Source organism: Scylla paramamosain, chromosome 36, assembly GCF_035594125.1.
Source record: "Scylla paramamosain isolate STU-SP2022 chromosome 36, ASM3559412v1, whole genome shotgun sequence".
NCBI lineage: Eukaryota > Metazoa > Arthropoda > Malacostraca > Decapoda > Portunidae > Scylla > Scylla paramamosain.
In genome coordinates, this window is record NC_087186.1 from 3329809 (window position 1) to 3357562 (window position 27754).

The 27754-nt window shown below is 37.8% G+C and overlaps 1 long non-coding RNA gene across 2 annotated transcripts in view; it reads left to right on the forward strand.

Moving 5' to 3' along the window:
* The first annotated feature begins 3041 nt into the window (after positions 1–3041).
* LOC135090830 (uncharacterized) overlaps positions 3042–27754 on the forward strand; it is a 32857-nt gene continuing 8144 nt past the window's right edge. The window contains exons 1-2 of one of the 2 annotated variants that reach the window (XR_010262134.1): positions 3042–3161; positions 25394–25502. This is a non-coding gene — a long non-coding RNA (uncharacterized LOC135090830). Of the gene's footprint in view, positions 3162–25393; positions 26610–27754 lie in introns of those variants that run through there. The other variant, XR_010262133.1, reaches the window with a different exon arrangement.

Below are 27754 nucleotides of genomic sequence, written 5' to 3' on the forward strand. Positions count from 1 at the left end.
AGTAATGAAATCCTTTGGTCACTTTCCTTGGACTGAGGCTGAAAAAAAAAAAAAAAAAATTAATGATAACTCAAACAACTGTGTTGTAATATACTTTTCTTACAATAACCTTCATAAAAAAATTGATAATGAAGGAATTTCTATTAAAAAATTATAGAAAAGGATCTATTTACTGATACTGATACATGTACTAATTTATGATGCAGTACTAATATATATCAATATACTGAAATGTGATGCACATTCAATCTCTACAAAGATAATGTAATACCAACTCCCAGTCAACATGGAAATCTTGTAGGTTTTCTCAGTGTTTATAAAAAAAAATAATAAATAAATAAATAAATAAAATAATCCATAATAATTAAATGAAGTCTGGATGTCATCACATTAAATTCTGTATCACATTGAGGATACACACAAGAATACAGCAAACAAATGAACTTGGTTACAGCAAATAGTGCCAAATGAACTGCAAACTAAAAGTCAACTATCACTAATCATGAAATCTGTAATCTGCTTCCATCACACACCATGGCAACCATGGCAGGTGAACGTGTCCATCTTGGTTCCAGCTACTACCAATACCTGTCTCCAGTAAAAAAAAAACAGTAAAGTAAGGTAGAAAGTGAGGTGAAAAAATTAACTATTGGAAGAAGATTTTGATGGATCAATGAGTTTTCCTAAATGTAAATAAACCACCTCATTCACAAGTCAAGATAGTGCAAGGGCCATCACCTTTCTTTGGCAGCCCAGTTGATTTCCATGGGTTCAGTGATGGTGAGCAAAATGTGGGCAGAGTAAATAGGAGATTGTGGAAAGGAGAGGAGGATTATGCAAAGGTATAAGAGATGAGAGGTCTGACTGGAATAGTGAGAAACTGGAAGTTAGAGATAAATGGTGAAGATATGAAGAACATTTTGAGAAAAATGAGATATCAAACAGTGAGAGGAGGAGAGGGAAGATGAATATAAGGAATTAAAAGAAATACAAAAATTTGTGGGTCAGAATCATAAAAATGGATGAGATTAAGGCTTTAGAGAGAGAACAAGAAGCTTAAGAATAAACTGGAGAGGGAATATAAATGGAGTGAGGATGTCATGAAAGATAAAGTGCAAGATTTAATGAAACTGGAAGCCCATTGCTAGAAGGAAGAAAGAAAAACAGAAGATTGGTATGAAGGAAATACTGAGACAACAAAAGGAGGAACATGATAAGCAGAATGAAAAAAAAAGTGGTTAAGATAATAAAGGAAAAAGACCAAATAGTATGGAATACAGTACATAAGAAGATGAGTGTTGGAATATTTGGAGATAAGGAGAAGAAATTACCCATTAAGACTATAAGATCAAGATAAAAACTTAGGAAAGTAAAGGAGATAGTAGCAACTGTAGTAAGCAAGGGAGACGAGGAAATAGTGGAGCAAATAAAGGAAATTCAGAGGCTTGGCAAGTATGCTGCAAATGGAGCGAGACCAAATAAAGGAAATTCAGAGGCTTGGCAAGTATGCTGCAAATGGAGCGAGACCTCTAAAAATTATATTTAGTACTCAAATGGCAGTGGAAACTGTAATGGTGGGGACATGAAAACTGTCAAAGGAGGAAGACATGAAAATATATGATAACTAGTGATGGAAATGAGGATGAGAGGAATAAAATGAGAGATGAGAAAGGTTAAAGCAAAGAAAAACAAAGAAAGGTTACAAGATCAAGTGAAAGAATTTTTATGGAAAATTGTGAATTTGAAGATAAGAAAATGGTGGTTAAAGGATGCCATGAAATAAGAATAACAATAAAGAGGGAAAGTAGTAACATTGAAAAGAAATGTAATATATTGAAAGTTATGCATGCAAATAAAGATGGGCTTGTATCAAGTGTGTGTGTGTGTGTGTGTGTGTGTGTGTGTGTGTGTGTGTGTGTGTATTATGTAGGAGGGACACTAGCCAAGGGCAACAAAACTGAAAAAAAAAAAAAGTGCCAGTCCCTAAAGAGGCAAAACCGGTAGTCAAAAATTAAACGATATCTTGAAACCTCCCTCTTAAAAAAAGAGTTCAAATCAATAGGAAGGTGGAAATACAGAAGCAGGCTGGGAGTTCCAGAATTTACCAAAGAAAGTGATGAATGACTGAAAATACAGGTTAACTCTTGCATTAGAGAGGTGGACAGAGTAAGGGTGAGAGAAAGAAGAAAGTCTTATGCAGCAAGGCCACAGGAGGAGGGGAGTCAAGCAGTTAACAAGGTCAGAAGAGCAGTTGGCATAAAAATAGTGGTAGAAAATAACAAGAGATGCAACATTGAGGCAATGGGAAGGAGGCTGGAGACAGCCAGTTAGACGAGAGGAGTTGATAAGACAAAAAGTTTTTGATTCCACCCAGTCTAAAAGAGCAGTATGAACCCCCATACAAGTGAAGCATACTCCATACATGGGCAGATAAAACCCCTGTACAGAGTTCACAGTTGGGGGGGGGAAGGGGGAGAGAAAACTGGCAGAGACGACTCAGAACACCTAACTTCATAGAAACTGTTTTAGCCAGAGATGAGAAGTGAAGTTTCCAGTTTAGATTATAAGTAAAGAACAGACCAAGATGTTCAGTGTAGAAGAAAGGGATAGTTGAGTGTTAATAAAGAAGAGGGCCCTGTACAGAGTTAGCAGCTGGAGGGGTGGAAAAACTGGCAGAGACGACTCAGAATGCCTAACTTCATAGAAGTTGTTTTAGCCAGAGATGAGAAGTTTAAATTATAAGTAAAGGACTGTCATGTTATTATTGGCTGAGTTTACCTTGAAAAGGAACACGTTTTCTTAGTGTCCCCTGTGTTCCGGTTACCTGCCTTTCGGACATTATCCTTATTATTGGTTATAAGTAATGTAAGGCTTATTTACTCATTTTATATCATGTAGTATTGTTCTCTTCATAATTTCAGTTCTTTGTATCTTTGTATGTATAAGGGAGGAAGTATAATTGAGGTGGAAATATATTTGAAATGAGAGGAGCTTGAGTGGGCAACAACACATTCCAAGGAGGGGAATGTAGAGTGCCTTAGGTTGTGAGGTAGAGAAGAAGGTGGTGGCTCTCAGGGAAGAATCTTGGTGTGGATTGGTGGTGGAGTGATTGTGTGGAGGTATTAGTGGTGTAGCGGCATAACCCTAATATCCAGGATCAGGTTAGTGAGTCTTTTGTGGTACCAAGAGCTCTTGTCCACTGAAATTCGGTTGTTGAGTTGTGAAGGTGATGCTGTTCGGAGGGGTCATAGGTCAAACTGGCAGCCATTTTGTGAATGAAGTTTGAGGTGTTGACCTTGGAAGCTGGTGTTGTAGTGTATTGGTGATTTTGGGGATGATGTTATGGTGTTATGGGTAATCTTTGTTGATGATGGTGATATTCTGTGAGGTTTGAAGAGGTGAAATATGGGAATTATCATCTGGGGACGTGGTAATGGCGTCTGAGTAAATTCCTGCAGTCGAGGGAAATATTTCTGTGACTGGTGGAGGTGTAAACGGGTTCTGGTGTTGTGTGAAGTGATGAGAACGTCATGTAACAACATGTACTACCTCATGTTGTTTGTGAATTATCATTAGTATTAATATATGTGGTTGTAACATAGAATAATCATGTTTTCTACTCCCCCAACATTGATCTGGTATTAGAGGTGATTCCAGGTGTGCTGTGCCAAGGTAAAGGTAGAGTGAGAGGGTGTAACTCTGGTGATTTCGGATAGGTCAGGTAGGCACTCGAAGCCTTTAAAAATCCAGACCTTGAAAACTTTCTGGGATCAGTGTAACATCCACTTTTTTGGAAAGATAACTGGGATCGTACGATCGTAAGTAAGTAAGCGATCGTGACAGGACAGACCAAGGATGTTTAGTGAAGAAGATGGGGATAGTTGAGTGTCAATGAAGAAGAGGGGAATAGATGTCTTGAAGGTTCTGTTGAGTTGATAGATGGAGGAATTGAGTTTTTGATGGAACTGAACAATACTGAATTTGCTCTGCACCAATCAGATATTTTAAAGATCAGAAGTCAGGCATTCTGTGGCTTCCCTGCATGAACTGTTTACTTCTTGAGGGGTTGGTTGTCTATAAAAAGACAAGGAAATGTGGTATCATCAGTGTAGGAGTGGATGGGATAAGAAGTTTGGTTTGGATCATTGATGAATAATAAGAAGAGAGTGGGTGACAGGATAGAACCCTGGGCAGCACCACTGTTAGTAGATTTACAAGAACAGTGACTGTCTACCACAGCAACAATAGAAAGGTCAGAAAGGAAATTGAGAAGAAGTTACAGAGAAAAGGATAGAAGCTGTAGGAGAGTAGTTTGGAAATTAAAGCTTTGTGCCAGATTCTATCAAAAGCTTTTGATATGTCTAAGGCAACAGCAAAAGTTTCACCAAAATCTCTAAAAGAGGATAACCAAGAAGACTCAGTAAGGAAAGCCAGATTACCAGTGAGCATCCTTAACAGAACCCATACTGGCAATCAGATAGAAGATTGTGAAGTGATAGGTATTTAAGAATCTTCCAGTTGAGGATAGAGTAAGAACTTTAGATAGGCAGAAAATAAAAGCAATAGGATGGTAGTTTGAGGGATTAGAACAGTCACCCTTTTGGGAACAGGTTGAATATAGGCAAACTTCTAGCAGGAAGGAAAGGTAGATGTTGATAGACAGTGTTGAAATAGTTGGCTAGGCAAGGTGCAAGCATGGAGGTACAATTTCAAAGAACAACAAGAGAGATCCCATCAGGTCCATAAGCCTTCTGAAGGTTACAGCCAGCGAGGGCATGGAAAACATCACTGCAAAGGATGGGTAGCATGAAGTAGTCAGAGAGTGGAGGAGGGGGAGGAACAAGCCCTGAATCATCCATCCCGAATTACAGTTTATAGCAAAGGTTTGAGGGAAGAGTTCAGCTTTAGAAAAAGAGATCAGATGACAATGGTGCCATCAGGTTGAAATAAAGGAAGGAAAGATGAAGAAGCAAAGTTACTGGAGATGTTTTTGGCTAGGTGCCGAAAGTCACGAAGGGAGTAAGACCTTGAAAGATTTTGACACTTTCTATTCATGAAGGAGTTTTAGGCTAGTTAGAGAACACACTTGGCATGATTCTGGGCAGAAATATTAAGTGCATGAGAATCAGGAGATGGGAGGCTCAAGTACCTTTTATAGGCCACCTCTCTATCATGTATAGCATGAGAACAGGCTGTGTTAAACCTAGGTTTGGAGGGTTTAGATCAAGAGACAGTGAGGAATGCCAGACATTATCACCTCTGTTCTCTGTTATGTGCTCAGCACACAGAGATGTGTTTCTGTCATGGAAGCAGTAGTCATTCCAAGGAAAATCAGTATAATACCTCCTCAGGTCATCCCAAGGCACCTCTGGCTTGGGGGATCCTGAGGATATTTAAAGGGATATTTTAAGGAATAACAAGCCAGATAGAGTATGGTTAGCAGCAACCAAATTAAAAGAGGTAATAAAGATCAAATTTGATGGGATGGCAGAAGTTTTGAGCATTGTAATTAAAGATGTCCAAAGGAAAAAGATGACTATTATTGTCACATATATATCACCCAAGACAAATGCAAGGACAAATGAGTAAAAGAAAATACAAGAAGTGTGGAAATACTTGGATAATATAATCAGAAAAAAAAAAATAAGGTGTTACATATGGGTAACTTTAATTACAAGAATGTAAATTGGGAGGAGTTGAAGCTGGTGAGGGAGGAGGGGGGTGCAGATTTGTGGAGTGAAGAGATAATGCAATTAGCAATGGTGAATACTTTAAAGCAGTAAGTAGAGGAAGCTATAAAATACAGAGAAGAGCAGCCTTCAATGCTTGACCTAGGCCAAATTTTTTAAATGTGGTGTTAGTAGTTACTAATACCAAAGTAGCTGATTCTTAGTACATCTCATTTTTAAACCATGGTGTTAATGTCAACTCATTGGAGACACCACAGGTTCCTATAATAATTGTTGGCGTGTCCTTCGCCTCCCAAACAAGAAACACCAATGATATTCACAATCTATATGTGATTGAAAGTTATGTTAAAAATATAACATACCAATATACTTCTGTGATAAAGAAAAAATAGCATCCATCATTGTAAGGAAAAGATTTTGGCATTCATAAATGCACGCATTCAGGCGCCTTTACTCATGTGAGTTATGGTGTGTTTACATTGTGTGGATCACCAGCCACATTGAAAGAGCTATCAATTTTCATCACCTCTCCAAGATTTATAGCATCTTCATATGATAATTGCAGCATTTAAGTATTTTTAATGCATAAAACACTAAGTTTTAGTTATTCTTGGTCAGAAACACGTTATATGTTCTGACTGGGTTTTACCAGACTTGGGCTAGCAAACAGTATTACCTAGTAGATGGAAAAAAATCATATTTATTTAAATGAATATAGCTCATCATATTGAGAATGTGAAATGTTGAACTGGATTGTCAAATAAATACAAGATAGGCTATAGTGCTACAGGAGTAGTGGCTGGCAAGTTCATTATTATTAGCTGGTATGTATGTACATCTCACCAATTTCATTATGAAGCTACTATGTCAATATTCTAGAGACCTTTCCCATTGCTATTACTGATTGCTTTAGTTCCATTCTTTCACAGACACATTTGAAGTGTTTGAGGGGTTACAGAGGAGGTGGCATTTCCCCTCACTCTTTTATGTTTTACATCTATTCAAATGTGTCTACGAAGGAATGGAACTAAAACAACCAATAATAATAGTTGGAAAGGACTCTAGAATATTACCATCACTTATTTCCAGACATTTTTATACTCTTGTCAACTGATCTCGTAATCACAAGCACAAGACTCCATAACTTGATTTCAAACTCTAGTAGTTGGCAACTAAGAAACATTCCTAGTACAGCTTTGAAAATACTCAAAACAATTATTTCATTTCATACATTTGCAGCATATCCAAAATTTCTTGATCATGTGAATCAAGGTGAGGAGGTGAGGATTCCTAGAGTTTTTCCCAGAGACTGACAAAATCTGCTCACGTGCCTCTCTGAAGAGGCTCTCTTTCCTGCCTGTACACTCCAACTACTAGAGATTTGAGAATGTACAGCCCCAACTACAAATAGAAAAATTATAAATAGCTAAATAAACAAATAAATAAATAAATAAATAAATATATATATATATATATATATATATATATATATATATATATATATATATATATATATATATATATATATATATATATATATATATATATGCAAATGCACTATTCAGTGTAGACTGTTTAGGTAGAAAAACTGTAAAGCATTGATTAGCTGATTGCTTTGGCAGGCACATGAGACATTTCAGAGCTGCCAACCTGTGTGAATAGTGGTGTTGGTGTTGGGTTCTCCTAAAACCATATCGTGTCTCCTTCCTGGAGTTTAAAAAAAATGCATTTGCAAAGTTAGTAAGAGGAGATATGACATGGGGCTTGGTGCTGGGATTTACTAACACCAACATTTAAAAAACTGGGCCCTAGTGTTTACACAAGAATGTTGGAATCCAGACCAAATATGATGTATCTGTCTATATTAAGAAAAAATTATCATGTTGTAATAGAAATTAAATTAGAAGAGATAAATAGCAAAGGATTGGAAAGAAGAATACAGAAATGGCAAACTAAACGATGCAAAATTGAATTATGAAAAAAAAAACAGTATGGAATTATAAAGTGAGATAAGCTTTTGAAAGACAAAGATGTACAAACAAAATATGAAACACTGTTAGTTAAGTACAATGAGGGAGTGTTTAGTTGTATAAATGTACAGAGAAAATGAGCAGGCATAGATGATATTTACCTCTATGCCTATTTGTATTTTTTAAAGGAATGAGTCATGTTCGTAACGTCCCATCTTTTAGTGACCAATTATCATATTTTCTATAAATTTATGTACAGTAGAGCCTCAGTTACCAAATGCCTCCCTTTTCAATGTCATGTTATTGGCTGAGTTTACCTTGAAAAGGAACACGTTTTCTTAGTGTCCCCCGTGTTCCGGTTACCTGCCTTTCGGACATTATCCTTATTATTGGTTATAAGTAGTGTAAGGCTTATTTACTCATTTTATATCATGTAATATTATTCATTTCATAATTCAGTTCTCTATATCTTTGTATGTATAAGGGAGGAAGTATAATTGAGGTGGAAATATGTTGAAACAAGGGGAGCTTGAGTGGGCAACAACACATTCCTGGTGGACTGGTGGAGGTGTAAACGGGTTCTGGTGTTGCGTGAAGTGACAAGAATGTCATGTAGTAACATGTACTACCTCATGTTGTTTGTGAATTATCGTTAGTATTAATATACGAGTATGTGGTTGTAACATAGAATAATCGATTGATCTGGTATTAGAGGTGATTCCAGGTGTGCTGTGTCAAGGTAAAGGTAGAGTGAGAGGGTGTAATTCTGGCAATTTCGGATAGGTCGGGTAGGCACTCGAAGCCTTTAAAAATCCAGACCTTTAAAACTTTCCGGGATCAATGTAAAGTCCACTTTCTTGGAAAGATAACCGGGATCGTATGATCATAAGTAAGTGATCGTGACATCAATTTTGAACTCATTATTGCTTCAATTGAAGTACCATAATTCAGTTCTAGAACAAAGTTACTTGATTTCAAATATTAAAAGACATATCAAAAGCTGCCATTTATTACTAATTTATAGTTTCTATAAATATTTACTTAATTTTTATATATATGGAGGAGAAACACAGAGCATAAGACAATAATTCAATCTTTGAAATAAGGGAAATGTGACCCTGTTGAAAAGCCTTAATGTAAACAAACTTTTCAGTGTTCAGGAGCTATCCTGAGTCACCTGTGGCTTTCTTGATGATCCCATTGCCATCATTACTGCACAACTGCATTTTCCAGTACCTTTTCCCAACAGCAAGATGCCAGTGTTATGATCACCTTTATTTTTGCAGTGAGTGGGATGCTCTTCTCTGTATCCCCCTTTAAGGCTTCCCTCATTAGATCGGTGACAAAGAGAATACCTACATGGTCTAAACAGTATCTTCTGATGAGTTCTGTGTCACTAAGTTCATTCAATATATCCTTTCTGGGTAAATAATTTGTGAGCTGAAGATGTTGTGAAGCAGCCATCTTGGCTGTGGGAGCATCTGTCATAAGCTGCTAAGACAGGGGAGACTGGTGTCTGGGAACAGATTAATCCATTTTACATTGATTCCTATGGGGAAAATAGCTTTGGATTTTGAATCACATTCAGAAATTAAGTTCTAGAACCGAGGTTCCACTGTACACTGTTTGCACACACTACCTCTTCTGGCAGTGAATTCCATAGATCTATTGGTCTATTTGGAAAACTGTATTTTTGTATGTCTTTGTCTCTTCTTTTTTTCAGTTTCATTTAATGTTTTCTTAATGTTTCATTTCCACTTGTAAAAAAATTTGGTGTCAATCTTTTCTTTTTCTGTCAAACATTTATACATCATGATCATATCACCTCTTCTCCTTCTTTCCTCTAGTTTGGATCAATTCAACTTTTCTAATCTTTCTTCATAGCTTAATCCTCTAAGAGATGATACCATTTTTGATGCTGCCCTTTGAACTTTCTCCAGTTTGAAAATTTTTTTTTTTTAAGTGTGGGTTCCATACCACTGCTACATATTCTAATGTTGGGTCTTAAGAATGATGTTATAAATTTCCTCATCATCTCTTCATCTATGTATGGGAATGCTGTTCTCATATTTGCCAATAAGGCTTATATTTATGTGATTATCCAGAGTTAGCTTATTATTTATTGTCAAACCTAAATCTCTCTCTTCTTCAGACTCTTATTTTTTTATTTCCTAATTTATATTTCCATTCTAGTTGTAACTTCATTCTTCCAAAACTCAGAACATGACATTAGTCCTCATTAAATTCCATCTGCCATTTATCACTCCATTCATTCAACTTATTAAGGTCATCTTGCAGCTCTCTACAGCAGTCTTAATTTTTTACAGTTCTTTGAATTTGAGTGTGATCAGCAAACATGTTCATCAGCTCTCTTCTGCAATTATCTCAGGCATATCATTTATATAAATCAAGAACATAATTGGTGCTAATACAGAGCCTTGTGGAACTCCACTGGATACATCCTTCCAAGTAGAGTATTTACCTCTCAATGTTCTCATTTTCTTCTTCTTTAAGAATTTTTCCATCCATTTTAATAACTTTCCTAGAACATCTACATAGATTTTTAACTTCCAGGTAAGCCTCTGATGAGGAACCCTGTCAAAGTTTTTTTTTTTTTTTTTTAATCCAGGTAAATACTACTGACTCATTCATCTTTTTCTTGTATTTTTTTTCAGATATTTTGCTACACAGGATTTTCCTTTTCTGAAATCAAACTGTTTATCTGATAATAATTTGTTGACTTCTATGTGATCTACCCAGTTCTTCCTTACTATTCTTTCCATGACTTTGCATATCACACTTGTTAGAGAAACTGGCCTATAGTTGAGAGGGTTCTGTTTCCTTTCTTAAATAGCGGTACTATCTCTGCTCTTTTCCAGCTTTCTGGCAGCTTCTCCTGCTTTATGGAATCTTGTATTAATATCTTCAATGGCTTACTTAATTCTTTTTGCACATTCCTTCAATACCCAGCAGGAAATGCCATCAGGATCTATAGCTTTGTTTTTGTCCATTGTTTTCATTTCTGCTTCTATTTCTTCATAAGTTATTGCTAAGTTATCCAATGTTTCTTTTTCTGGATCTCTATTTGCTCTTCCAGAAATGCTTTTCCATTTGTAAATACTGATTGAAATTTCTTATTTAGTATCTCACATATTTCTTCCTCAGTATAATAAGTTATTTCCCTCATCTGTTAGACACTGAATTTTGTCTTTCACTTTATTCTTACTTTTAACATAACAAAGAATATATTGGGTTCTGCTTCTCTTCTCTTCTTTGTATATTTGATCCTTGCACTTTTATATCTCTCATGAACCCCTCCATGTCTTCTGTATCAATTGCACAAATCTTTTTTTTTCTTACAGCAATGCAACTACCATTAAACAATTTTTTTTATCATTACTGTCTTTGTTTTTTATAATGGATGTATCTTCTAACTCCTTCACTGTAAATTTCACAAAACTTTGAGTAATGATCATTTATATCTTTTGAATCAAAATATTTTCCTAGTTCTTCATATATGTATATATATATTTTTTTCATAATGAAGCTGTCTTTTTGGTTAATTTTTATTATATCATATGCCACTATGAAGTCCCATGTCAGTACCACATGATCACTTTTCCCTAATGGTGGAAGGTACACAATATTTTCTATTTCATTATCTTTTCTGGTGAAGAGTAAGTTTGATAGTGATAGTTGATCTATACCTCTCATTCTTGTATAATGCACAATATGATGTATTAGTAAGTGGTTGTGTACAAGTTCTAGTAATCCATTATTTTACTGGTATTCTGGATTTTTTTTTACTTTGTATTCACTCCAGTCTATATTACAATTAAAATCTCCAATTAATATTACTCTTTTGGATTTCATCCATATTATGAAGCATAGCTCTTATGGTTTCTTCAGTTTTTTTTTTTTTTTTTTAATGTAGGAAGGATACTGGCCAAGGGCAACAAAAATCTAATAAAAAAATGCCCACTGAAATGCCAGTCCCATAAAAGGGTCAAAGCAATGGTCAAAAATTGGTGGATAAGTGTCTTGAAACCTCCCTCTTGAAGGAATTCAAGTCATAGGAAGATGGAAATACAGAAGCAGGCAGGGAGTTCCAGAGTTTACCAGAGAAAGGGATGAATGATTGAGAATACTGGTTAACTCTTGCGTTAGAGAGGTGGACAGAATAGGGTAAGAGAAAGAAGAAAGTCTTGTGCAGCGAGGCCGCGGAAGGAGGGGAGGCATGCAGTTAGCAAGATCAGAAGAGCAGTTAGCATGAAAATAGCGGTAGAAGACAGCTAGATATGCAACACTGCGGCGGTGAGAGAGAGGCTGAAGACAGTCAGTTAGAGGAGAGGAGTTGATGAGACGAAAAGCTTTTGATTCCACCCTGTCTAGAAGAGCAGTATGAGTGGAACCCCCCCAGACATGCGAAGCACACTCCATATATGGACGGATAAGGCCCTTGTACAGAGTTAGCAGTTGGGGGGGGTGAGAAAAACTGACAGAGACATCTTAGAACCTAACTTCATAGAAGCTGTTTTAGCTAGAGATGAGATGTGAAGTTTCCAGTTCAGATTATAAGTAAAGGACAGACCGAGGATGTTCAGTGTAGAACAGGGGGACAGTTGAGTGTCATTGAAGAAGAGGGGATAGTTGTCTGGAAGGTTGTGTCGAGTTGATAGATGGAGGAATTGAGTTTTTGAGGCATTGAACAATACCAAGTTTGCTCTGCCCCAATCAGAAATTTTAGAAAGATCAGAAGTTAGGTGTTCTGTGGCTTCCCTGCGTGATATGTTTACCTCCTGAAGGGTTGGACGTCTATGAAAAGACGTGGAAAAGTGCAGGGTGGTACCATCAGCGTAGGAGTGGATAGGACAAGTTTGGTTTAGAAGATCATTAATGAATAATAAGAAGAGAGTGGGTGACAAGACAGAACCCTGAGGAACACCACTGTTAATAGATTTAGGAGAAGAACAGTGACCGTCTACCACAGCAGCAATAGAACGGTCAGAAAGGAAACTTGAGATGAAGTTACAGAGAGAAGGATAGAAACCGTAGGAGGGTAGTTTGGAAATCAAAGCTTTGTGCCAGACTCTATCAAAGGCTTTTGATATGTCCAAGGCAACAGCAAAAGTTTCACCAAAATCTCTAAAAGAGGATGACCAAGACTCAGTAAGGAAAGCCAGAAGATCATCAGTAGAGCGGCCTTGATGGAACCCATACTAGCGATCAGATAGAAGGTTGTGAAGTGATAGATGTTTAAGAGTCTTCCTGTTGAGGATAGATTCAAAAACTTTAGATAAGCAGGAAATTAAAGCAATAGAACGGTAGTTTGAGGGATTAGAGCGGTCACCTTTTTTAGGAAGAGGTTGAATGTAGGCAAACTTCCAGCAAGAAGGAAAGGTAGATGTTGACAGACAGAGCTGAAAGAGTTTGACTAGGCAAGGTGCAATCACAGAGGCACAGTTTCGGAGAACAATAGGAGGGACCCAATCAGGTGCATAAGCCTTCCGAGGGTTTAGGCCAGCGAGGGCATGGAAAACATCATTGCGAAGAATTTTAACTGGTGGCATGAAGTAGTCAGAGGGTGGAGGAGAGGGAGGAACAAGCCCAGAATCGTCCAAGGTAGAGTTTTTAGCAAAGGGTTGAGCAAAGAGTTCAGCTTTAGAAATAGATGTGATAGCAGTGGTGCCATCTGGTTGAAATAGAGAAGGGAAAGAAGAAGAAGCAAAGTTATTGGAGATATTTTTGGCTAGATGCCAGAAATCACGAGGGGAGTTAGATCTTGAAAGGTTTTGACATTTTCTGTTAATGAAGGAGTTTTTGGCTAGTTGGAGAACAGACTTGGCATGGTTCCGGGCAGAAATATAAAATGCATGAGATTCTGGTGATGGAAGGCTTAAGTACCTTTTGTGGGCCACCTCTCTATCATGTATAGCACGAGAACAAGCTGTGTTAAACCAAGGTTTAGAAGGTTTAGGAAGAAAAAAGAGTGAGGAATGTATGCCTCCATGCCAGACACTATCACCTCTGTTATGCGCTCAGCACACAAAGATGAGTCTCTGACACGGAAGCAGTAGTCATTCCAAGGAAAATCAGCAAAATACCTCCTCAGGTCTCCCCAACTAGCAGAGGCAAAATGCCAGAGGCACCTTTGCCCTATGGGGATCCTGAGGAGGGATTGGAGTGATAGGACAAGATAAAGATATGAGATTGTAATCGGAGGAGCCCAACGGAGAAGAAAGGGTGACAGCATAAGCAGAAGGATTAGAGGTCAGGAAAAGGTCAAGAATGTTGGGCGTATCTCCAAGACGGTCAGGAATACGAGTAGGGTGTTGCATCAATTGCTCTAGGTCATGGAGGATAGCAAAGTTGTAGGCTAGTTCACCAGGATGGCCAGTGAAGGGAGAGGAAAGCCAAAGCTGGTGGTGAACATTGAAGTCTCCAAGAATGGAGATCTCTGCAAAAGGGAAGAGGGTCAGAATGTGCTCCACTTTGGAAGTTAAGTAGTCAAAGAATTTCTTATAGTCAGAGGAGTTAGGAGAGAGGTATACAGCACAGATAAATTTAGTATGAGAGTGACTCTGTAGTCATAGCCAGATGGTGGAAAACTTGGAAGATTCAAGAGCGTGGGCACGAGAGCAGGTTAAGTCATTGCACATGTAAATGCAGCATCCAGCTTTGGATCGAAAATGAGGATAGAGAAAGTAGGAGGGAACAGAAAAGTAGCTACTGTCAGTTGCCTCAGACACCTGAGTTTCAGTGAGGAAAAGATGAGGTTTAGAAGAGGAGAGGTGGTGTTCTACAGATTGAAAATTAGATCTTAGACCACGAATGTTGCAGAAGTTAATGAAGAAAAAGTTGAGGGGGGTGTCAAGACACTTAGGGTCGTCGACAGAAAGGCAGTCCGACCTGGGGACATTTATGGTCCCCTCCCCAGATGGGGACTCCGAGGCTGGTGTAGGAGTCGCCATGATGATTTTAAAATTTTTGGGTGAAGGGTGTGTGTGTTATTAGGTGCTTGTAGTTTTGTGTGGAGGAAGAGAGTTGTCTTTAGAGGGCAGGCTGTGACTGCTCCCTTGTGTTGTGAGACACAAAGGGAAACGTTCAGTGAGGTCACAGCTGGGTTTAATGATTAAGTTCACAGCACCCCCTGAACAGTGCTTTAGACCTCACTGGGAGTAATTATCATTTTGGCAGGTGTCTACTGCCTCCTCCTTAAACGTTAGATCTTCTAACTCATTGTACTCTTCCATCTCCCAAGTTCTTGTCCTTGGAGGTATTATAATGTTGCTACCATTATGTTTTCTTGTGTTAGTATCTCAATAGCTACTGATTCAACTTCCTCAAACTCAACTTTACTTTTAAATCTTTACTGGTGAATATCATGACTCCTCTTCCATATTTATGTTCTCGATCTTTTCTCCATGTCTCATGATTATTTAAGTCTAACATACTATTTGATAATGAATGTTTTAGCTTGGTGAGACATATTATCTGTGGTTTGTCCTTTTCTATTTTATCCTTAAGTTCATTTAGTTTTGATACCAAACTATCAACATTTGTGTACATTATTTTTTTTACTTTTAATTATTGTACACATTTTCTTTTAAACTGGTTTCTATTCTTTATTTGCATTCCCAGGACTTTGTATAAAAAGTGTTTCCTTCTTCCACTGACCTTTTAGCATTTTTTTTCTTAGCTTCAGCTACCAATTCTTCCATCTTTATCCTGTTTTCCTTGTTCAAGCATCTGCTTACATTTATATTTTTCCATTCACCATTTTCTTTTATCTTCCTAATGTTTCTCAAAACTATGTCCACCATGCTGGTGTTTTGCAGTACAACCTTGAATGGTTGGTCTATTTTTGGACCACACTTTCCAAACCTTGAGAATTCCTCAACTGCTAATTCTTCTCCTTCGCCAGTCACAACATTTAAAATCTTAGATACCTTTGTAAGCTCATGTTTATCTCTTTCAATCCTATTTATAATTACTTCTTTTATGCCAAAGAACACAAGAAATTTATTAATATCTACTGTCTTTGATAAACTTGGGGCTATTTCTTATAACATAATTTATTTCCTTCTTTATATCTATTTCTTCCTGTTTGTGTCTGTTTGATATCTTCTTTTTCTTTTAGAATCTTACCACAGGTTTGCCTTATGTCATCTTTACATGCTGACACAATTTCACTAGCTTGTTCTATTTTTTCTTCTATGATATCACTTGCTTTTTTCACCACCTCAGGATGTAAAAATTAATGAAAGAAGTGAGAGTATGAAGCAGGGAAGAAGGGAGGATGTGAGAAAGAGAGAAGAGAAGGAGAGAGACACCAAATGACAATAAAAGATAGACTTGTGAGTGAGCGAGTGGGCAACAACAGAGGTGGGGGTGCCTGCTGTGAGATGAGTCTTTGTTCTGCTTGCAGTGAAAGTAAAAGCTTTATATTTTTCAATCCTGCCTTCTTCCCAAATTAATTTCAGTACTTTCCCTTTAGTCCCTCCTGTTAAGCCTTATGTAGTTAATAGCAGAAGAGTTGCTATTGAAGATAAAGTAATTAGAATTTCATCCAGGCCCATAGTTTAGTCACTAGAATTTTCAGGAGTGTTTTATCTATCTCATTTAACAGCCCGTGAGTGGGAGGTGAGGCAAGTGTGGTGGGATGGGGTGCACCCTCCCCTCTCCTTCCCTCTCACATGAGTTTTGCTCTCGTGACCACTGAGAGCTCAATGTGTGAGTCATTCTCATGGGCAGTCACAGTTCAGCTACCACTTGATATAGACGGACGAAGGCAAACTGTGTGGTTTAGAGGAGGCTGGGGGATTTTTACAGTTAGATGGATCAGTTGCTTTAAGGGGATAATTGAGTAATTACCAGCCATATGTCCCAGCCTATATGGGTAGTATAGGGGTCTCCATATTAGTCTGCTAAGGATTGTAGTTAATTATAATGCATTCCACATTCAGGGACATGACTCCTTGGCTATGTATGTGTGCGGGCCAAGCTCTGTTAGGGCGAGAGGTGAATTACCCTCCTGTCTATGTGTGGGCACTCGTCTGTATTTGTGTTGTGTTAAATACTACTACAATGAGGGTGATCCCCAACACCCTTTTTGACATAGAGGATTACTTTACACTGACTGGCAGTAATTTCTCTCTCTTCCTACAAAGGGGGGAGGAAGATATTGTATTACTGGGCTAGGAAAGTGTTATAATACCTCATTGGAAGTGGGCAGTTCATTATGAGGGTGATTTTTCTTTGAGGTATTATACCTCGACCTTATGTGTGTTTGTTGTTTGTTGTGCTGTTCCTCTAGAATATGGTGTTCGATTCTTGCCCAGCTGTTGGAATTTGGAGTTGTATTATATTGGGTAAAAACAGACTGGCAACTTCATTACTGTGACCTGATGTTACAACTGGTCATGCAAAGGGTGCAGGAGTAAGAAGGGACCCTGTACACCCATAATTAAGCCCTGCACTAAGTCACATTGGGGTGACTTGGGGGAAAGCTAGTTGAGTTGAGGCAGCTGTGGGAAGGACAGGGGTTTGTGGTCATAACAACATTATGCTCAATATCCTTGGACTTTCCTTTTATTGCATTCAATCCACTGATATCTCATTTATTTCTTCCTTTCTTTTATTTATTTCACCCTCTAATTCTTAATTTCTCCTTGATATTTTCTCTAGCACATATTTTACTTCTGATAATTTGTTTCCCAGGTGTTTGACTGGATACCAATCTCTTAAATTCCTCATTATTCACCTACAGTCATCTGCTGGTCACCCAACCAATCATTCCCAACAGAAAGAGCTCAGAGCTCATAGTAACTGATCATTGGGTAGGAGTGAGACCACACACACAAACACCAGACACCAGGTCAGTGAGGCCACAATCCCTCGGGTTATGTCCCATACCTACTTGCAGCTAGGTTAACAGGGATTACACATGAAGAGGCTTGCCCATTTGCTTTGCTGTGCCCAGAACTCAAACTCAGGCCTTCTCAGTTGTGAGCCAAGCATGCTGACCACTACACTATGTGGTGTGTGTGTGTGTGTATGTGTGTGTGTGTGTGTGTGTGTGTGTGTGTGTGTGTGTGTGTGTGTGTGTGTGTGTGTGTGTGTGTGTGTGTGTGTGTGTGTGTGTGTGTGTGTGTGTGTGTATTTACCTAGTTGTATAATAAAGGGTTTGAGCAGAGCTCATAGTGTCATGTCTCCATATTTATATTTATCCAGCATTTCCTTAAATTTAGTGCTGTAACAACCTCTTCACTTAGGCCGTTCCAGATATCCACAGTTCTATGTGGAAAACTGTACTTCTTGATGTCCCTCAAACACTGACTCTTCCTGATCTTCTTTGAGTGCCCTCTCGTCTGTCCAGCTTCATTTTCTTCCAGCAACACCAGGTCCTGCTTGTCTATCTTCTCAATGCAGTTTACTATATTATACATCATTATTAGAACTCTTTCTATTCTAACTTGCAAAGTTGGCAGTCCCATTTCCTTCAACCTCTCTTCATATGCTTGGTCTTTCAGTTCCAGTACCATCCTTGTTGCTGCCTTCTGAATTCTTTCCAACTTCTTTATATCTTTCTTCGTATGTGGAAACCACACCACTGCTATGTATTCCAACCTGTGACATAGCATAGTGGCTATAATATTTTTTTCATCATAGTCTTATCCATGTAATGAAATGTCACCCTAATATTTGTTAACAACCTGTATGTTGAGCCAAATATCTCACTTATATGCCATTCTGGGGTCTGGGTATCTTGAAAAACCACTCCTAGGTCTTTCTCCTCCTTGCTCTTCATTATTACTTTCTACCCCATTTTATAGACCCATGCAGGTCTTCTTTTACTTTCGCAATTCCATCACATGGTGTTTCTTAGCATTGAATTCCAATTTCCACTTCTTGCTCCACCCATAAATCTTGTCAATATCTCTTTGCAACTCCATACAATCAACATGGCTCTTTATTACTCTTAACAATTTTGCAACATCTGCAAACAGATTAATATAACTGATTAAACCCTCCTGCATATCACTGATGCATATTTGGAACATAATGGGTGCTAACACTGATCCCTGTGGTACTCTGCTTGTTACATAACTCCAACTTGAACAGATGTCCCTGATCACAGTTCTCATTTCTCTATCCTTTAAGTTGTCTCTCATCCATTTTAGCATTGTCCCTCTCAGTCCTTCTATGTGTTCCACCTTCCACAATAGACTTTTATACAGAACTTTATCAAAAGCTTCTTTGATGTGCAAGTACACTGCATCTACGCAACCATCTCTGTTTTGAAGTTCATCTATTACTCTTGTATATAAACTTATAAAATTTGTCACACATGACCTTCCTTCTCTGAAACCAAATTGGCTAATTGTTATAACTTTGTTCTCTTCCAAATATTTCATCCACTTTTCATTGATCACCATTTCACAGATTTTGGCCACAACACTAGTTAGTGACACTGGTCTATAATTTAGTGGCTCAATCCTCTTTCCTCCTTTGTGTACTGGCACTATATCTGCTCTTTTCCACTCCTTTGGTACTCTTCCCTCTACCAGTAAGTTGTTAATCACATCCCAAATTGGCTCCACTACTTGTTCTCTACATTCCTTTACTGTTCAACCTAACACTTCATCAAGCCCCAATGCTTTTCTGACATCAAACTTCTCTAACAATTTGCCAATTTCATGTTTTTTGCACCAAGACTTCATCTAATCCCCCCCCCCTGCCACACTTCCTCATTCGGTTTTATAAAATCCACTTCCACAGTGAACAAAGACCAGAAACTCTCATTCATAATTTCACTCATCTCTTCCACTGTTTGATATATCCTTTCTCCCTTTACTATCTTGTCATTCTGCTTGTCATCTTACCATTGATATATCTGTAAGAAAGCTTGGGCTCTTCTTCACATTTCTTTACCATATCCTTTTCCAATTGTTTCTCCTCCTCTCTCCTTATCATAACATACTCATTCCTTGCTTCCTTATACTGCTCTTTATTATTTTCATTTCTTTGCTTCTTTAGTTTCTTCCAAGCTATATCCTTTCTCTTCTTAGCTTCTGCACATCTGGCATTATACCGAATATGTTCGCTCCTCCTTACTTTACATACAGGTACATACTTCTGCACACCCTTATTGTACTTCTTCAGGAATGTTTCATATTTCTCTTGTACTGTTTTGCCTTCCATAAGTCCCTTCCAATCAATACTCCCAAAGAATTTTCTTAATCTGCAAAATTTGTCTTTGCCTGATTTAATCTCCCATTTTTATAATCCTCCTTACATGCTAGAACCTCCCAGTCTTGCAGTACCACTTCTAACACCACATAGTCATTTCTTCCCATTGGGGTTAAGTATTTAGTGGTTGGATGGGGCTCTATTCTTTTTTTGTGAATACCAGGTGTAGCATAGATGATTCTTCCTCCCCTCTGCATCTTGTAAATTCCTCCACCTGTTGGTCCATTGTATTCACCATAGCTAACTGTAGCATTTCTTCACTCCATGGTCCAGCATTTCCATTAACTTCCATCTCCTCCCAGCTGACATTTTTGCAGTTAAAGTCTCCCACTAGTAGTATTTTACTGTCTTTCTGATCATGTTGTCTAGGCACTTCAACACTTCCTTTTTGTATTTCCTTGTGATCCTCCAGCCTCCATGTATTAGTCTTCTGTGGTACATACGTTAAAATGATCCTCCTCCTTTCTCTCCGACTGGTCTTGGTTGTTAGACCTATGACCTCCACCATGCCATCTCCATATTGCACTAATTCCACATATATATCATCTCGAACCATTATCAGTTCTCCTCCTCCTTTTCTTTTTCTATCTCTCCTCCAATAATTATATCCCTCTTCCTTAAAGCTTAAATGGACTTCCTCTTTTAACATTGTCTCGGTTAGGCACAGCACATCTGGTCTATTTTCTTTTAGGTAATCTCTCACTTCCAGCACATCTGAAAGTAACTCGTCTATGTTTGTATACATTACTCTTAATGTACTACTCCTCCTGCCACTTGTAATTTCTCTGTCTGCTGCTGTGGTTCTTTCATTTCTTGTTACCTTTCCCAAATATACCATTTCCTTAGTCTCATATCTAGTACCCTCCAATAAAATTTCCTCTTTTCAGTCTCTGTCCTCTTGTTTTTTTTCCTTAGTTTCATTTCTCAGATCCCTCTCTTTTTCTCTTTTTTCCAAGTTCATACCTCTTTTTACCCAAATATTCTTGTATTCCGAGCTTTCAGCCAGCTTCCCAGTTCTCGCTAGGATCTCCTCTACTGCAACTTGGGATCTTGTTCTCACTTTTAATGTTTTTTTTTACCTCCCTCACTATATTTTCCAATTCCACATGCTTCTTCCACTTCTCGTTCCAGTCCCTGTTCCTCATCTTCGACCATTGTAACAATTTTCCTTACCAACTCCTTATCTTCCCTCTCTCTCACAGACTTAACTGGGTTTTTCTTCTCTTGCAGTCTGAAAAAGGCCATGCATTTCTTCTTATCCACTGTGTCTCTCACCAAAACCTCCTTTTTCTTGAATTACCTGAATTACTGTGTCCTTGGTCTTATCCCGTATTTGTTTTTTAACCACCTCTATAAAGCTAAGTTTTTCATCCTCATATTCTTTCTTCTAGGCATTTCTCAATTCCTTCAGTTTGGTTTCACATATCGTCCCTTCCACTTTTTCTGCACTAACCTTCACCCTTTCTTGCAGCCCCTGCAGTTACTTCATATTCATTACACTTAGTCTTAAGTATCTCATTTTCATTCTTTAGCTCCTCCATTAGCTCTTTCATCTCATTGCTTATCTTTAGAGCATTCTCACACTGACTATACTTCTTTCTCAATTCTTTATTTTTCCATAATAAGCTTGTCCTGCTTTTTCCAGAATGCCTGAGATCAGTTCTCTCAAGCACCTTATTTCTCTCACTATGCTGATTGTCCTCCTCATATTTTTTTCTTTTCTCTGAATCCAAAAAAATCCCTTTCTCCACTTACCTCCACCAACTGTCTCAAGCCCACAGGTTTTGATGCAATGTGCTTTCTGTCTCACCTCCTCATTTGGTTTGTTTACAAACACATCATGACCAGAGGTGCCACCTAGATCTTCCTTGCCTTCCATCTTTTTAGCCTCAAAATACTCCTTTATGTATTAAATTAGGAGACAGGACACTCTTTAGCCCCCCTCACCCTTGTATATACATTACTAGGCCTCTCCGGAACCAGTAGCATGTGTCTTCAGAAGCTATAGCACCTGCGTCTGAACAGCTGACTGGTGCATGCATGTGTGCGTGCATGTGTGGGTGTGTGCATGCGTGCATGAGTGCATGCATGCATGGGTGCGTGCGTGTGTGTATTTACCTAGTTGTGGTTTATGGAAGGGGAGTAATCACACAGTATCCCGTCTCTATATCTATCCAGTTTAGTTTGGTCTTAAAAGCATGGACAGTTTCAGCATTGACAATAGCTTCACTGAGTTCATTCCATTTGTTCACACTTCTGTGAGGAAAACTATACTTCTTCATGTCTCTTCTACTGTTAACTTTCTTCAACTTCTTACTGTGTCCCCTTGTACTCTGTGTCTAAATTTAAAAAATATTCTTTGTCCACATTTTTCATACCATAGATATTTATTAAATCTCCCCTTTCTCTCCTATTTTCAAGGGTAGGAATTTCCAACATTCTTAATCTCTCTTCATAGGTCAACTTACTCAACTCCAGAACCATTTTAGTGACTGCTCTTTGTACTCCTTCCAATTTTATAATATTCATCCTTGTATGAGGAGACCACACTACTGTTGCATACTCCAGTCTTGGTCTTGTGTGTGTGTGTGTGTGTATGTGTGTGTGAGATCCTCTCTTATGAGGTTCACTCAATCTTGTAATAATACAAATGGGTAAATATAAGTACATCAAAATAAACATACAAATTCACAGGATGGGTGCTTCTCATCCCTCTTTCATCCCTTCTCTTTCTTTGTAAAGGAAATTTAGGAAAACCCATAGATACCCAAATCTTGTATATATCTATGGGCTGTTGGCAGATATCTGAAACCATGGATGTTAAGGAATGGCTGTGCTATTAAAGAAATGTTTTTTTAGTTTCATCTTATCATTCTAGAATATATCTTACCATAATGTAAATGTGTGTTGGTAAAATACGAGCCAACAGAGGGTCTACAGACGTTGGCTGTCCTGGAGAGTGTGACTCAACACTGAGGGACAACTTGGGCAAGTGGACGTTACCAGCAAGTAGAGGATACAGTGTGTAAGTTATTCGCTCACTGCACCCTGGTAGCACACGCAGCCTCACCTTGAAAACAGAAAAATATGTTTAATATTGTGCTTCAACATCAGAAATGATAGGTAATGGTATGACATTGTGTTTAAGTAATAAATAAAAATAAATAGTTGAGTATTGTTCCCTTTTTAAATATGCAGGTTCCGTGTTTACATGTCCTCTAACTTTAATTAATTGATGCAAACTACTAAATTGTAAATATTTACAGTGTTTCTGTTAAATATTTTAGTTTTCAGATGCTTTATTAGTAGTCTTCTCAAGACTCCTCAGATCTACCCACTGACACTGCATTCCAGTTCAAAATTTTCAACATATCCTGCATAGACATTATCAATGTTTCTGTTCACATAGCCAGACACAAGCACTCACACACAAGTATTCTCAGTGTTTCTGTCCAGTGTTTCTATCCACAAACTGGATACCAAGACCTGCTAACTGCTATAAAAGCAGGGAGCCAACACCAACATACACAGCTATGACAGCCACACAATGGAATGACTACCAACAGACTGTCCAGATGGCTAACCTTGCTCTCTCTTTATCTTTTCCACTGTTGCCAACTCCCAAATATATCTAACCACTTGTGCTGTTGTAATCAACCCTAAACAATCTATTTACAGCACACACCCCCTGATCTTAAGTTTAATTCGTAAACTTAATATTCTAAGGAATGCATTCAACACACATGTAAACTATATTATCACTGTTATTCCATTTCAACTCAGTTACTTCCAGTCTCATAATCTCTCATCCACATTGGTTGCTATCTCTTCCACTGTGATTGCCTCAGTATCATTTCATCATCCTGAGCTTCCTCTTGTTCATCCCCAATATCCACTTCTTCACAAAAACTGGACTAGATCATGATCTCTTAATTTACATCAGTTACCAAGATACAACTTATTTACACAATGTTTGAATAGATTTGGAGGAGGCATACCCATATATATTTCTGATAATTATAATTCTAATCTACTAAATGAGTAGTGCTTTCTTCAGTCATTTATAGAATATTTGACTGTAGAGTGTTCTGATTATCAAAGAAAGTTCTTGTTTGTGTGTCTGTGTGTGTGTGCATACAACTCCTAGAAACTCCTTCACCCTCTGACTACTTCATGCCACCTATTAAACTTCTTCGCAATGATGTTTTCCATGCCTTCGCTGGCCTAAACCCTCAGAAGGCTTATGGACCTGATGGGGTCCCTCCTCTTGTTCTCCGAAACTGTGCCTCCGTGCTTACACCTTGCCTAGTCAAACTCTTTCAGCTCTGTCTGTCAACATCTACCTTTCCTTCTTGCTGGAAGTTTGCCTACATTCAACCTGTTCCTAAAAAGGGTGATCATTCTAATCCCTCAAACTACCGTCCTATTGCTTTAATTTCCTGCCTATCTAAAGTTTTTTAATCTATCCTCAACAGGAAGATTTTTAAACATCTATCACTTCACAACCTTCTATCTGATTGCCAGTATGGGTTCCATCAAGGCCGCTTTACTGGTGATATTCTGGTTTTCCTTACTGAGTCTTGGTCATCCTCTTTAAGAGATTTTGGTGAAACTTTTGCTGTTGCCTTGGACATATGAAAAGCTTTTGATAGAATCTGGAACAAAGCTTTGATTTCCGAACTACCCTCCTCTCTGCATACACATGCTTTTCTTATTGTCATGCAAAGAATTATATAAAATTGAGACAGTTAATGTTGAATCCAGGAAAATGAGGTTTTGAAATATTATCTCAGCATTAATTCCTTTATTGTTGTAAGGATGAATTCAACAAAATGCTGTTTTCAGATATTTTCAGTTTCAATATTTGCTTACTTTCAACATCTTGATAACTAATTCAATGAATAAAATTGTTTTTCTAATCAAAATATGCAGGTGAAGACATTTTTTTTATTGTGAAAGCATGCATTACCAATAAATAATTACTTTTCATGTGTTTTATTTCTTTAAATTAAAAAGTTATTAATATTCCACTGCATGTAACTACACTCAATTGCAAGATTTAAACTCACAAAATCATGGAATGGATTGAATTTAGGTCACGTGAGGCATGTGGGTGGAGGACCGACATGATCAACAGTCAAGCATGTCATCAATTATAAACATTTTGCTGATCATAATCACTAATATTCTAGAATATTCCAGAAATGGGTGAATATTTAATTTATTTTTTCATGACCTAGTTTGTCAAAACACCCACACTTGCATGGCTCACCAATTTCACACTTCAGAACATTTTACTTGGTCCAGTAGCTCTGGCCAAGATTATGCTTTTTTTCTTTATCATGTTCCTTTCCCATGTCTTAGGATCACACTTCCTCTTCTTGAAATGTCTAGGTGATTCATGGTCACTAGCACTGCTCATGTTTTCAATTCAGGTGGTATTCACAGGCTATTTTAATGATTTAATGACATATGTTGCAGATACAAAGGCACTGTCTGGCAGACTAGCAGGATGTGCACTCATCCTGATTGGCTCTGTGGAAGGTGTGGCATAGTGTCAGAATGCAATCCACCAATGACTGGCAACCAGGTATATCAGGTTCACCTCTCCTACAATATATTTTCTCACAGTGCCTTCCAGACAGATGACAAAGTTTTGAGCACTCAGTTAGGTGCACCCCCATATTTCAGAAGGATTTTTGATCATGTTGTAAGGGTGAAAATGGTTTAGAATATACAGTGAAATGAAGATAATAGCCAGTAGAATACTCTGGCAGGTCCAGCTCAAAACCACTAAAAATGTAGATTTGCCCATCCTACACTAGACATCTCAATTGTAATACAAGGAAATAATATTATTTTTAAGCCTTTGAAATAAATAACCAAACTAGAATAAATTAAGATGTATTTGCTCTATATCACAGTTAACATTGGTTGCTAGTTAGGGAAAGAGAAAAAAAAAAGGAGAGAGAGAGAGAGAGAGAGAGAGAGAGAGAGAGAGAGAGAGAGAGAGAGAGAGAGAGAGAGAGAGAGAGAGAGAGAGAGAGAGAGAGAGAGAGAGAGAAAGGCTTCATTGTTGAACTACTAAGGAGATGATTAAAGGTACAGGCATCTGTAAAACAACACTGATCACACAAATTAATAGTGTTTCCTTGTTTTCTTGTACCTGTCTCTTGCCTCACTTCTAATCTGGTTTTGATTTGGGGCAAAAGAAAGCATGATCACCTAGCTTCAATCAGTTTTCTCATTTTCTTGTGTTTCTTGCTTCACTTCCACATGGAGTGCCACAGTTGTATATTTACAATTACAAAATATCAACAAAGTTCAATGAGCCTTAAATGAATTTCCAGATTTTTTTTAAATGGTATTTTCTCAACTTGGTAATATAATGACTACACTCAAGCACCTACTCCTATTTAGCCATAACACACAAACTCTACAACACATACCTCCTTGTGTCCTGCAAACATAAATGCATCTGAGACTTGCATGCTGAGGGCGAGTTCAGCAGTATGGCTTCCATGGTTCGATATGCTGTAGGCAAGAGGAAGAGGAGTGCGAACTGTACCCTGGGGAGCCACTTCACACTCTACCCACACTCCCCAGTGCTCCACAACCACAGAAGGAAGACCCACACTTACACTAACAGCTACTGAATCAGCTTCCGACCTGCAAGAATTAAAGTAATTTATCACAACCAAGCATGTATTTTTTTCCAGCAACAAAATTGAAGATTCAATATAAAAAAAAGGTAACTAAATATTAATGATGATTCTTAATTAAATGCTTAATATCTCATTCACTTAAAATTTGAAAATGAGAGAATTCTGGCAAAGCAAAGTTGCTGGCTAAAAAATTATAACCATCTGAAATCTATTTATGAATTAACTAAAACTTGATAATTATAATAAATTATTTCCTCATATATGGACTAAGTTCTGAAGGAAAATTATTTAAGGAAAAAATTGAGGGTCAACCTATACACAAGGGTAAGATTCCTTTGGATGAAAATTCTGGAATCATGGTACATAATCTATATCTGTTTTTCACTATAGGCACAGTATTCCCTGCTCAAAATTATTTAAGAAAAAATTGAGGGTCAACCTATACACAAGGGTAAGATTCCTTTGGATGAAAATTCTGGAATCATGGTACATAATCTATATCTGTTTTTCACTATAGGCACAGTATTCCCTGCTCGGCAAATATTAACCTTAGTGAAGTTTCACTAGACTACTTGGGGTCACCAAACAAGAAGTCTCTCTCTCTCTCTCTCTCTCTCTCTCTCTCTCTCTCTCTCTCTCTCTCTCTCTCTCTCTCTCTCTCTCTCTCTCTCTCTCTATATATATATATATATATATATATATATATATATATATATATATATATATATATATATATATATATATATATATATATATATATATATATATATATATATATATATATATATATATATATATATATATATATATATATATATATATATATGGAGGCAGTAGACACCTGCTGAAATGATAATTACTCCCAGTGAGGTCTAAAGCACTGTTCAGGGGGTGCTGTGAGCTTATCATTAAACCCAGCTGTGACCTCACTGAACATTTTCCTTTGTGTCTCACAACACAAGGGGGCAGTCACAGCCTGCCCTCTAAAGACAACTCTCTTCCTCCACACAAAACTACAAGCACCTAATAACACACACACCCTTCACTCAAAAATTTCAAAATCATCATGGCGACTCCTACACCAGCCTTGGAGTCCCATCTGGGGAGGGGACCATAAATGTCCCCAGATCAGACTGCCTTTCTGTCGACGACTCTAAGTGTCTTGACACCCTTGAGT